This window comes from Protomyctophum bolini, assembly GCF_963924005.1.
Source record: "Protomyctophum bolini genome assembly, chromosome: 3".
NCBI lineage: Eukaryota > Metazoa > Chordata > Actinopteri > Myctophiformes > Myctophidae > Protomyctophum > Protomyctophum bolini.
The window spans coordinates 50471651-50484751 of NC_137864.1; the positions used below are offsets into that span (position 1 = coordinate 50471651).

The 13101-nt window shown below is 42.7% G+C and overlaps 1 protein-coding gene across 1 annotated transcript in view; it reads left to right on the top strand.

Moving 5' to 3' along the window:
- Positions 1–9711: 9711 nt before the first annotated feature.
- Positions 9712–13101, top strand: part of gne (glucosamine (UDP-N-acetyl)-2-epimerase/N-acetylmannosamine kinase) — a 56889-nt gene continuing 53499 nt past the window's right edge. The window contains exon 1 of the mRNA XM_080759220.1: positions 9712–9843. The gene's annotated coding sequence lies outside the window, so the exon portion shown is untranslated. The remainder of the gene's footprint in view (positions 9844–13101) is intronic.

Here is a 13101-nt window from a genome sequence, read left to right on the forward strand (position 1 = left end):
ATACAGAGACTGTTAACTGTGAGTGGACGACCCAATTAAGCATTACACTTGTTTACAACAGGGTCCACATTGTTCAATTCATCAAAACATATAGAGACATACAAATAGACACTTCTATGTAGTTAAAGAACAGAACAGGAATTCATCATATATAAGCAAAAAGGGAAAAGATACATATACAGTGAGGGGAAAAAGGGGGGGGGGTGGGGTGGGGGCGGAATCAGATTTTACAGAGGCCAGTTTCGAATTGCAGCCATCCGTAGGTGCCCTTTGAGAGCGGTTTTGAAGGAGTCAACAACATATATTTTGGATGATAGTGTTAGAATAGATGGACAGACTGAGGGACTGTAGCCTTTTTATTTAGAGTTCTGTTGCTAGTGGGCACAATATAGTAAGACACAATGACTACAGAATTGTTACTTTGGTCCAAAAATAATCTCTTTTGTTTCTTACTGATTTCACAAAGCCCTTTAAAATCTCATTGACATGAAGACATATTATGCTCCTCCTTGTGTCTGTTTGTGTCTGCCTATATTTTCTGAGGCATATGAATGAACCAGAATGCAGATGTGAAGGTGCAGGTCTAAAATGATTCCATTGCATGACTTTGCCCTATAGCCTAGAGGGGTGAGTGGGTGGCATATGCAAACCCCAGTCAGTCATATCTAACAGTTCCAGGCTCGCCTAGTCCTGTATTATTCAAATGTGGTTTGGAACTTGGAATCCAGGGAGTAGGGGAGCGTTATGCAGCAAATGGTCCAGCCATCCGGGACATCAAAGTGACTGTCCTGGCACTAGAGCCCATGTGGTGGGTGGTGCACCACCGCCTGACCACGGCTATCGGGTTGCCCCAGATTTGCGCTGCTGTGAATCGTTTTCATTTCATTTCGTTTCATTTTGTTGATTTCTTATCCATCTCCTGTGGGCTACTGTACGTCTCTACCAGTTTCTACACTGTAACGTAACTGCAGCAATAGTGAATAGTCATTGAGGAGAAATCAATATTACAATTTTGATTTCTCAACTGACCTGCATGGAAAGGCTGGTCTCAGCATGATTATAATTTTACCGAATTGTTAATTAAATAAACATTCATTAGTCAACCAATTTTCCTATGTCTATTAGACTATTAGTCGACTATATGAATGTCTTTAGTTGAGGAGAGATAAGCCCTAATATACACATGCACACATACATACCAGTAAGACGCGCAAACGCGGGAAGCGAACGCAGCTGAGACCCTGCAGATCATGTCTGTCTGTCTGTCTGTCTGTCTGTCTGTGTGTCTGTCCCGCTGTTACTGTATATGTGGACCTGGCCCCTTTTGTGCCCATATATGGAGCTGAGTGGACCTGGCCCCTTTTGTGCCCATATATGGAGCTGAGTGGACCTGGCCCCTTTTGTGCCCATATATGGAGCTGAGTGATTGCTGATGCAACACACTCCATATTTGGATAGCGGGACAGACACACGGACAGACAGACAGACAGACAGACAGACAGACAGACATGATCTGCTAGGTCTCATAGTAAGTGCTCACTGCGTTCGCAACTACATGTCCATATTTTATTGGAAGTTGACAGTTCCTGTAGCCATCACAAGCAATGTAACTCTGACGTCCAGTAGAATGACTGCACAAGATAAATTAAGCTTCTCGTGTTCAAAATGCCTTTTCTGTCACCTCTCACCGCCCTCTGCTGGCGTGTGTGTGTTCAAACAGTTCCAGATTGATCGAATGTGTAACAGTCAACAAAGCAACAAGGAACATGACAGGGAATGACGGGTCAGCAAAAATGTCATGTTTAATTTAGGAGCCGAGCAATCTAAAAATAAATGCTTTTGGCTGAGAGCTTACAGTGAATAAGGAAAATACTGCTCACTCTAGTTTCTCAAATCCCACCCATGGCCTCATATGCATCATTTATACTGCATGCATGCGTTGGAATGAATGCTGTCTCATGCTACACACTTTTCAAACTAAAGTTTATCTTTGTAAAAAATCAAAATTAACCGCTTTCAAACATGACATCCCTATTTTGGACATATTATATATATTTATACATATCATTATTCTAAGTAAAATATATTAAAAAAATAAACAAACTCTTATTTCTTTTATTGTTCAGAATAGTGAAAATAGTCTATCTCCGACTTCACAACCGCTCACAATCATATCATGACATACGTGTTTCAAACACGTACAGTACAGTATGTCTAACAACTATTGGTATTTGTGTGATTGTCATTCCACTGAAAGACATTACCATTTAATATCATTATCATTGTCAGTAAAGGTCATTTGCGGAGGCTTGTGCTTCAATTCCAAAAGCTCTTTAAAGCTAACTAGCACAGAAGAGGATCCGCACATTAAGATTCACAAACTCTGTCAAGAGGCACATGTATTAAACACAATCCCTTGAAGTTCTGGGTCAGTTGGCAGGCATAATTCCCCAAGCTTACAGTAAAAGCAGTGTGGGTGTGTTTTTATTTATTTTATTATTCTTTTACCTTGTGCAGCTGTGAGAGTGTGAGAGAAGTACAGTAAAAAAGACCCTGTCCACTATACAGCACAGCCAAGAATAGACAATACAAAAGTCCATAAGCATGAATTAATGAATGACCTTTATGTATATAGCACCCTTCTCAGCACGAGTGCACAGGGTGCTTTACAATAGTACAAAAATAAAACTGTAACAACAGCAGGCAGCCATTATCACAGGGTCAACAGTGAAAAAAACATAGCAACAAAAAGGACAATAAAAACACACAGATAAAAACATAAACAGTAGAAAAACAGTGTTATAGGTGACCAAATGCCTGTCTGAACATGAATGTTTTCAGTTGTTTTTTAAAAGAGGCCTCAGGAAGGACAGTTCTTAGGTCCAGGGGGAGGGCGTTCCACAGTCTGGGGGCTGTCACTACAAAGGCTCGGTCACCCTTTGTTTTTAATCTGGTCCTGGGGACCACGAGGAGGTGCTGATCGGCTGATCGGAGTGAACGTGTGACCCCTCACGGCTGTGTCGGGTGGGGATATGGACTTGTATTGTCTGTCTATTCTTGACTATTCTGTATGGTGGTGGACAAGTCTCTTCTGAGGGGTCAGGCTCATGTTCCCTGAGCCCTATATGTAACTTGAGTACGCTCCCAGCCGTGATGCCCGCTTGAGTTTTTCTGTCAAGACGGTTTGGTAGGATGGGTGGTCCCTGGCTCACAATCACTGAACCCACACCTTTTAAAGGTGGTCTGGCATGTACTGTATATGGTACAGTATATGGTACAGTATATGGTACTGTACATGTACTGTATATGGTAGCACATTGACTGTGACTCAAGGTAAACTTGAAATTACTGCCAAAGCAGACCGTGCTGTGTTCAATTTGGGATTCAGCTCACGGTATGAATTTTTGTTCTGTTTTAGTTTTTGTAAAAGTTATGATATTTCTGAACTTAAATGATTGATTGAACTGTGACATAGCTTTGTTTATACAATACTGTTCCTGTACCCCCTCCAACTATACAGTATACCTTCCCCATTTTCATGGAATTGAATTGAATTGAATTGAATTGAATTGAACTGTCTAGTCACAGATACTCCCTTGAGAGAAATGGTATAAGATATCAAATAAAATGCAAATGCGTAGGGCGCTACATTCGGTGGAGATTGAGTGCGAAGTGGACGACTTAAGCCAAATTTATGCTCCGTCTTATGACGGTGTTGCAGCATGCCAACAAAAAGCAGACCTACAATCTCACAACGCATTGTACGTGGGTAGGCTACTGTATGCGTGGGTAGTGGGTACTGTATTTATGAGCGTTGCATCATGTTGTCCTGTTGTCCTGTTATTGTCTTGTATTCATTGTTACTGGCAGAGCTGAGCTGTGTCACTTATTTTGCCTCTTCTCTTGGCCTGCAGTTCACACTTATAAAAGAGACTTCAGTCTCAATGTGTTTTTACTGGTTAACCCATTCTGACCTGAGATCAGATTCTAAAAGTGTCTTCTACATCCTGACAGTTTTCATTCGGACCTGAGATCAGATTCTAAAAAATGTCTTCTATGTCAGTCGCTCTTCGTTTTTTCAAAAATAGCAGACCTACAAGCTCGTAGCGCGCCACTCGGTGGCTCGCTATGAGCTTGTAGATCTGCTATTTTTCAATAGCTAAAGCATAACATAGTGCCAACACCAAAAGGGGTGCCCGCCCCAAAATGGGTTAAATAAAGGTTATTTATGCGTGTTGTGCATCTTCATGTTGAAGTAAAGGACGTGAGGTAACAATTGATCCTGTGCTTGTCACGACGTGTGATTTGATTTAGATTGCCTTGTGGTGCTCCTGCCTATATTTAGCCAGGGAGGGACATAATGGGTTGTGTCCCGGCTGGCTTAGTCAATAACTCATGTCACTGCTGCGATAAGCAGCTCTCTCTGTCTCTGCACTAAGGCCTGACTGATTAGGGAGAAAAGGATATGACACAAAAAAAGGGGCATTGTGTCTGACTTGCTGTGAAATGTAATTTATTTGTGTGTGTGTGTGTGTGAGTGTGTGTGTGTGTGTGTGTGTGTGTGTGTGTGTGTGTGTGTTGTTACAGTACATGTATGTTTGTGTGGGCAATGAACCCCAGAGGGAGCCCATGAACAATGAAGCACAGATACAGAGGGAGAGATCTGAGGTGTACAGAGACAGAACGAGATGCGCGCGCAGCGGGAGAGTGGGACTCGACTCGTCTTTTGGTTCTTAGTTTGTTCTCGGTTCACTTCGGGGCCAGCACCTATCTTCGGGGGGTTGGATTATATGCACTACTGTATACTACTCGATTATTGTCTCTTTTGTAAAAACACATTTTTTTTAAAAATATTACTCCTCCAGATTTTGTCCAAAAATCCCGCAAATCGTTACACAGTATCTCTATAGACTGTAGACTCAAGACCGATCTGTCCGGTATTACATATTCCATCCTAATTGGCTAACATTGGCCTTCAAAGTTTGCAGGATTGGCCCCGTTTTGAACAAAAAGCCTCGTGAAATCTTTCATGCACTTTCCTACTATAGGCTGAGGAATATATCCCACCCTTTTCACATTGGCCTGTTATAGCACCACCAACAGGTGGATTTTTGCAAAACACATTTTTTGAACAAAATGCCTCAAATCATCCAATTGCCACCAAAGGCGTAAGAACAAATGGCACCCTTTTCACATTGGCACCACCAGGAGGCCACAACCTTCTAGTTTGAATTATGTGAATGCATGCAAAGGCATTGATGAAACCACTGGATAGGCCATTTTGATAGATTATATACAAATGTTGGGGTTCCACTTCCAGTCTAGAATTACAAATGGCTCCTTCACTTGTTTCATTTTCTGTATTGTATTAGACCATCAAATGGATCAAAAAAAAATCTATTTCACTGTTTATTGTTGGCGAAAGTGAGGGACTAAATATTACAAATTAAATGTTGCATTTTACAGATACTTTGGGGTTTGTGGAGGCGGCCGTGTGTAGACTAGAGGTCAGACGTCGGTGTCCCTGAGAAAAATACTATGCTCTTTTTTCAACTAAAGCTTTCTCCACCATAACATAAAACAGAAAATACACCAGTACAGACCCCTGAGGGACTCCAGTCAACCATATATGATTTAAGGGGTTGACCCCCTGAGTGGGTTTTCTAACAAACATTTCAATGTAACACTATGATTTAATCCATCATGTACAGTTATGAAATGATGTAACCACTTTCACTCTATGTTGAGATGTCATTATGCATCATTTTCAAAAAACATTGCCCAATTCTTAGATCTACAAGATCACAATGTGACACAATATGAGCTTGTTGATCAGCTGTTTTTGCCATTAATTTAATTTCAACCATAACATATTTTCGTATTATGCTTCCTATAGAGAGAATAATTTGAAAGGTAGATCCATCAACTGACGACAGTCAGTGTGTCTGTATATGACATGAACACGTCTGCAATATCTGATTTAACATTTCCACAAATGCAACGACATTGCAATTAGAAGTTGCACGTAAATACAGTCTTTAACTATATCCTTTACAGAGGGTGTTAAGAGTAGCACGAGACTTCAGAAAACAGTGCGACATGAATTGTGTACGACGCATCCATGAATGTTGTTGCGTGGCTACTGTGGTTAAAGCCCAACAAAAACAAATATTTGTACGAAGTGACTAATACAGTCTGAATGGACCGCTTTTCACTGCATACTGCACTGCATTCAATGCATGCTTTCCACTTAGCCTGACTAACAAATGAAAATAACATCAGTCTAGTGACTCTAGTCTATAGAGATTCAGCAGAGCGTAAGTGGGCAAACACTCCTGCACAGTCAAAAGGGTGTGACACACACACACACACACACACACACACACACACACACAAGCACTGAGCAGTGCAGCAGTGTTTTCGTATAATGTCTCAGGGTTGAGTGGATCGGGCGAGTAGAAGAGATGTGAGATAAATGCATTTCAGTCCCAGTGCACGTCCTACTGCGTCACGCACGCACGCACGCACGCACGCACGCACGCGTGCGCACACACACACACACACACACACACACACACACACATGCACAGTAGACAAAATCTCTTTCTCCACAACTCTTTCTCCTTTGAACTGAACATTCACTTCTGACTGTGATTCTTTTTGAACTCCTGTTCTCTTCAAATTCTCCATCTTCTCCCCCAACTGTCCTTATATCCCTCCATCTTCCTTTCCTCTCCTCTCTTTGCTTTACCCCCCCCCCCCCCCACCCCTTCTCTCTTTCCATCTTGCCTTCCGGCGCTCACCCCTCCTCCTTCCATATATCCCTCCTCCTTCCATATATCACTTGTTCCTCCCTATAGACTCTGGTTTCCCATTTCACTGCTATACTCTCCTCCACTTTCCAGTCTTAGATCTCTATCTCTCTCTCTCTCTCTCCCCCCACGATTTGTACTTTGTCTAAAATAGCAGACCTACAAGCTTACAACGCTCTGCGAACATGATGCTCTGTGAGCTTGTAGGTCTGCCATTTTCGGCGTGCGAAACCGTTGTGCGGCGGAGCACACATTTTGCTTCACATCTCTCTTTCCCTTCCCTTTCCCTCTGTGCTCCCCTCCTCCCCTCCTCCTCCTCCCATGTTTCTTTATATTCTTCACCTCCTTCCTCCCTTCCTTCTCTCTGCGACACCGCCACACGGCGGACTGTAAATGATTAGGCATGACATTTCTCCAGCTCCCTCCAGGCTTTGCTGCCCGGCCGCCAGTGCCACCATCATGTCAGCAGCATTCGTCTTGCAAAACCAGCCTCAGTTTGAGGAAATAGCCCTGCAATGCAGCACACCAGATAGCAGCATTATACAGAGCAGAATGCCGGCCAGGTCGGCCATGATGCCCCAGACTGGCACCATGCCTCTGCCCTGGCATAGGACAGGAAACCCCAGACAGATGGATGGAGTCTATGGTAGTGTTTCATTTCATGGACCCCCGGTTTGGCAGCCGAGCCCCAATAACTCTCAGAGTTATTGGCGTATGAGTCCTTTTTTTTTACCCCTAAATATCAATCATTTGTAGCTGGGCTGGAACACCCTCAAGGTCCCCTGGGGGTCCCCGGAACCCACTGTTAAGTGTGGTTTGTGTTTCATTGTAGGACAGTGTGTATCTCACCTTGACAGGTGGCTATAAAATAAAAGATCACACCCGTGTGAAGTGAGGGGCGCTCTTATAATCGTATACATCATCCAATAAAGGAATAATAATTATACTTAATCCTCATGAATTAATTTGTCAATTTATGTTATCTTTTAACCATGATACAATGTTAAAAGAAAATATTCAATGTATTTAATGTTAATATAATTATGTATAATTATATATATATAAAATTCAGCTCGGGGCTTATACTGTAATATATATATATATATATATATATATATATATATATATAAGCTTATATATATACGAGTAAGACGCGCAAACGCGGGAAGCGAACGCAGCTCGTACATATTTGGGTTTTGGACGTATAGCTGCTTTGGGGACTCCTTATATGGTGCCCCTTTTGTGCCCATATATGGAGCTGAGTGGACCTGGCCCCTTTTGTGCCCATATATGGAGCTGAGTGATTGCTGATGCAACACACTCCATATTTGGATAGCGGGACAGACAGACACACACACAGACAGACAGACAGACAGACAGACAGACAGACAGACATGATCTGCTAGGTCTCATAGTAAGTGCTCACTGCATTCGCAATAAGCCCCGACTGAATTAAAACAGTAATACATCGCATGGATGCAACTGGGACGTATCGTCAGTGATGTATCCCAAGGTCAACAGGGTTTCGGGTGTCACGAACATCATACCCCTCACTCAGGTGACCCAGCCGGGGTGACCCGACTTATGTCCCAGTAGCTACCCTCGATCAGACCCACTAGGGAAAGCCGGTTTGTGCAGACACATAATAATGTGTCTGCACAATGAAAGGAGAATTTACGTCATATTATGACGTAAATTCTCCTTTCATTGTCAATGGCAAATGTGACACGTGTTGCGACGACAAAGAATGTCCTATACTCTCATTTGATTTGAATAGATAAGACTCCTTCCTGTCATGTCACAGTCAGGGCTGATGTCACGCCTACCTAGTTGTGACGTCATCCCCTCCTTTCTATAAGGCACCTTGCCAGCACTATCCTCTGTCGGATTATTAATTGTCAATCTAGTCTGTATGTGAGAATCTAAAACTAAGCCTTGCAATTTAAGCATTCTTAACTTGCTCTCCTAAAACTAAAGATTTCGCCAAGACCTAACTTTGGATTATACCAGCTGGTCAGCACTTTCCCGCTCTTGTCGACCAAGAACCTTCTCCACCCTTACACCCACAAAGGAAGAGGTAAACACCCTGCACACTGTCTAGTGTCTACACACTACAGTTACATTACAAGTTTATTGATGAGAACACATTGTTCTGGTCGACTGACCTTCATCAGGTAACAGATATCTGAGGCATATATATGAGTCAATTGATGTGACAGAGTTTGTCCTCTTCCTATGAGTTCATGGCTCTTCACTCCTGCCTGCCCAGCTGTCCTAAGTAGGCCTACTAGGTCTGCAAAAGGGCTTTTTTCATGTAACAGACCCCCAATGCCATTGGGGTCCATTGGACCAATGGACTTTCATCCGTGAATGAAGCACCCTTTCAAACGATTCTGGCCTGGGAGCGGGACCCTGATGATATACGTATAATATATGATTTAGTTTATTTGTCTAAATGTCGTAATTGTTAATGAGAAATAGATCTAATAAGATACATTGAAATGTGTTGCTACAAAGTCACAAGTGGAATGAAAGAAGAAAAGCACAATTCCTCATAAATCCTGATATGGTAGCCTACTGTCCTGTAACTTTTTATTTGTCAGGACGATTTCAAAGGAGTTGCAATTTATGATTATTATTTTTTTAAACAACATAAATGTATTTAATTTGGGGGTCCGCAGCTAAAACATGAAACACACACGTGTCGGGGTTCGAGAACCCACGGTGTATAGTATAGTACGAACCGTACACCCCACCCCCACCAACCGCAACGCTCGTGGTGGTGATGTTTTCAGCGTTGTTGCCATGGTTTCCGTGCGCGTTGAGCTGCGGATCCACCGCAGCAGACGGCGTAGCGTCGTTGTTGTTGCTTGATGGTGTTGCTGCTGCTCGTCATTGTGCGTTCATGGAGAATTGGGTGACTACGCGAACGTGCCTCTGGTGTTGGTAAACTAAACTAGTGAAGCAGTAAAAAAAAGGACCGCAGCGATTGCAGCCTGAGATGAAAAGGACGCGTCTGTGCAACTAAAAGGTAACGCAGACCAAGTTACGTAAACCTCACTCCCTTTTCTTTATGTTTATCTTCATAACGGTTCTGTGCTAGTTAGCCACGGTGCTATGTAGGCACTGCTACTAGTACGTACTACAACAACACAAACTGATGGAAACTTTTTTTTAATAAGTAGCTGCCCAATGAATGTGCGGTAATTGTACCATAAATATTCTACACAACTGCAGTGTATAGGCTAATAACCTCATCGGATTCGGGTCACAATTCCTCGGCGGGGCATACTGTTTGTTTGCTGATATAAAACGTTCCGTTTAACAATCGATCGGCGGAACTTTTCCCCCAAACGTGAATAAGTGTCACACAGAGCAGCTAACGGTGGCTAGCATGGTCCTGCAAGGCATGGGCTCTTGTTGGGGTAGAGCAGTAGTGCGTGGCCTGTGCTTGTGCGTGCGCGTAGTCTGCGTACACTGTAGTGTACACACGCCTGGTTCCGCATACAGACGAAAATAGCATTGATTGATTGATTGAATTGAAAGATTTATTAACAGATTAGAGAATTACATTAGGCGTATACATTTCAAGCACAACTCAGTACAAAAGTGTTAACTGGGGGACGACACCATAAAGCATTTGATTGATTGATTGAAATATTTATTAACAGTTTGCAGAATTTACAGTACATTTCAAGCACAAACTCAATACAAAGACTGTTAACTGTGAGTGGACGACCCAATTAAGCATTACACTTGTTTACAACAGGGTCCACCTTGTTCAAATCATCAAAACATTTAGAGACTACAAATAGACACTTCTATATAGTTAAGGAACAGAACAGGAATTCATCATAAAGGAAGCAAAAAGGGAAAAGAAACATATACAGTGAGGGGAAAAGGGGGGGGGGGGGATTCAGATTTTACAGTGGCCAGTTTCGAATTGCAGCCGTCCGTAGGTGTCCTTTGAGAGCGGTTTTGAAGGAGTCAAGGGATTCACATGTCTTAATGACTGTTGGTAGGGCGTTCCACATTTTGGTGGCATAGGAGCGAAAATAATTTAGTCCCTTGTTTGTGCCGAATCTGGGTTGTACTGTTGTGCATGGTTTGTTGCACTCCCTCTGGTGTTGTGGGTGTGGACTTCGTTTACATTAAGGAAGCATTTAGACAGGTACATGGGTATCTTGGTGGTGTAGCGAATCTTGTGGACCAGACCCATTGCAAGATGCTGTACTCTGTCGTCGACCCTAAGCCATTCCAGCCTGTCAAAGTGGGCAGGGGTGAGGTGGGTTCGGGGGGTGAGGCCAAGTAGGAGCCTGACCAGTTTGTTTTGGGAGGTCTGGAGCCTTGTTTTAAGAGCCTTTGAGGTGCTGTGGTACCAAGAGGTGGATGCATAGTCAAAGAAACCATGTACGAGGGCTCCTGTTAAGGTCTTCAAGGTGTTTTTGTTGACCAGTGAGGAGATCCTGTAAAGGAATCTTGTTCTTTGATTGACTTTTTTGATTACGTTGGTGGCCATTTTATCACCGGAAAGATTGGCCTCCAGTATGGAACCTAGGTAGGTAATTTCATATTTTCGTGTGATAATATTGTCACCCACTCTAACCAAGAAGCCATCTGCCTTGCTGAGAATGAGATTACTATTTGATCCGAAGAGAATGGATTCAGTTTTTCCCAGGTGTATAAGGATAGTTTGTTATCAGCGAGCCAGGTGCAGATTCAGGTGCAGCATTTACATCTGTTTACAATAGGCTCCACCATGTTCAATTCATCATAGCAGATCTAAAAGCTCACCACTACGCGACCTTGTAGATCTGCTATTTTCGATTGAGCATGAATTTTAATTAGGCTCGCCGCTCGCCGTACCTCGCTTGTTGATGTACACGGAAACGGACCGTGTGGGAAACTTTGATGTCAAGTTCTGTTTATTAGGCCAACTCTGCGCTTTTAACCCATTCTGACCTGAGATCAGATTCATACGAGGTTTCCACTGGACACACACTGGTCTGATGAACCCATTCTGACCCGAGATCAGATTCTAAAAAATGTCAGTCGTTCTTCGATTTTTCAAAAATAGCAGACCTACAAGCTCGTAGCGCGCCACTCGGTGGCGCGCTATGAGCTTGTAGATCTGCTATTTTTCAATAGCTAAAGCATAACATGAACACCAAAATGGGTTCCCGTTCAGAATGGGTTAAAGGATAATATGAATAATAATACAGGCTAATGCTATGTGGGACTTTATTACCACATCATACATAAAACAAATATTGTTTTATGTAGCACACACACATGTTCACTTTTGCTCAATTGTTTGCAAACAGACCCAAAACAACTTACAGCTAAATAGGCCTATACAGTTTGTAGAAGTATGAAGAAGTATAGGCTATTTATGAATGGTGAAACTATGTAAGCTTGTGCTGAGGTTAACAGCATTTAAACAAGTTATAACATGGCAAAGGTATTCTAGTACTCAGACTCTGAGAGCCTCCAGCTCTTGAACCAGTGCGCTCAGTCGTGTGGGCGGGTCTATGGGCTGGAAACCATGCTATTACTAACACTACACGTCCAGAAACGGCCTTCTATTCTCCAGCAGGTGGCACTATTTCCTTGCTTTTGTCTATGGTAAGTGGCTGCTGTCCAGAGATGCACATGTAACAGCAGATAGCCAGATACTTGGAATTCTTGACTACTACAGGTTTATTGTCAGGGCCAGGAAATACACATTTTATTTTTTATTTCTGTCTCTCAAGTAGCCTGTCATATCAGTTACACCAAATCTAGTCTCTCAGGCCCAGACGACGATTCCACAGAATGCTACAACAAATAGAGATTTAGGCGGAAGCATTTGAAAATGGTGTGAGGCCAACAGTCTGGTTTCGAGAGACCAATACACCAAAACCTGCCAGTGCTGTTTGACAGGATTTATAAAGTTGAGCTCCCAACCTTCTGGTATTTTTTTGTACTCTGATAATAATCATAAAATGCTTGTGAAAACCGGACTTCATGGTGGTGTTTCAGTAAACTGCACATTGCCCGTCTGTGTTTGCTTTCATGCCCTATTAAACAAGTGATATGACCACCATTGAACACCTGCTTTTTATTCAGCTTTATTGGTCCGATAAGAATTTCCCAGACTATTGCGTACGAAATAGGCTCTCCTCCCTCTCTCCCTCCCTCCCTATCATTCTATTCCTTTTTAACCCATTCTGACCTGAGATCAGATTCATACGAGGTTTCCACTGGACACACACTGGTCTGATTAACCCATTCTGACCTGAGATCAGAT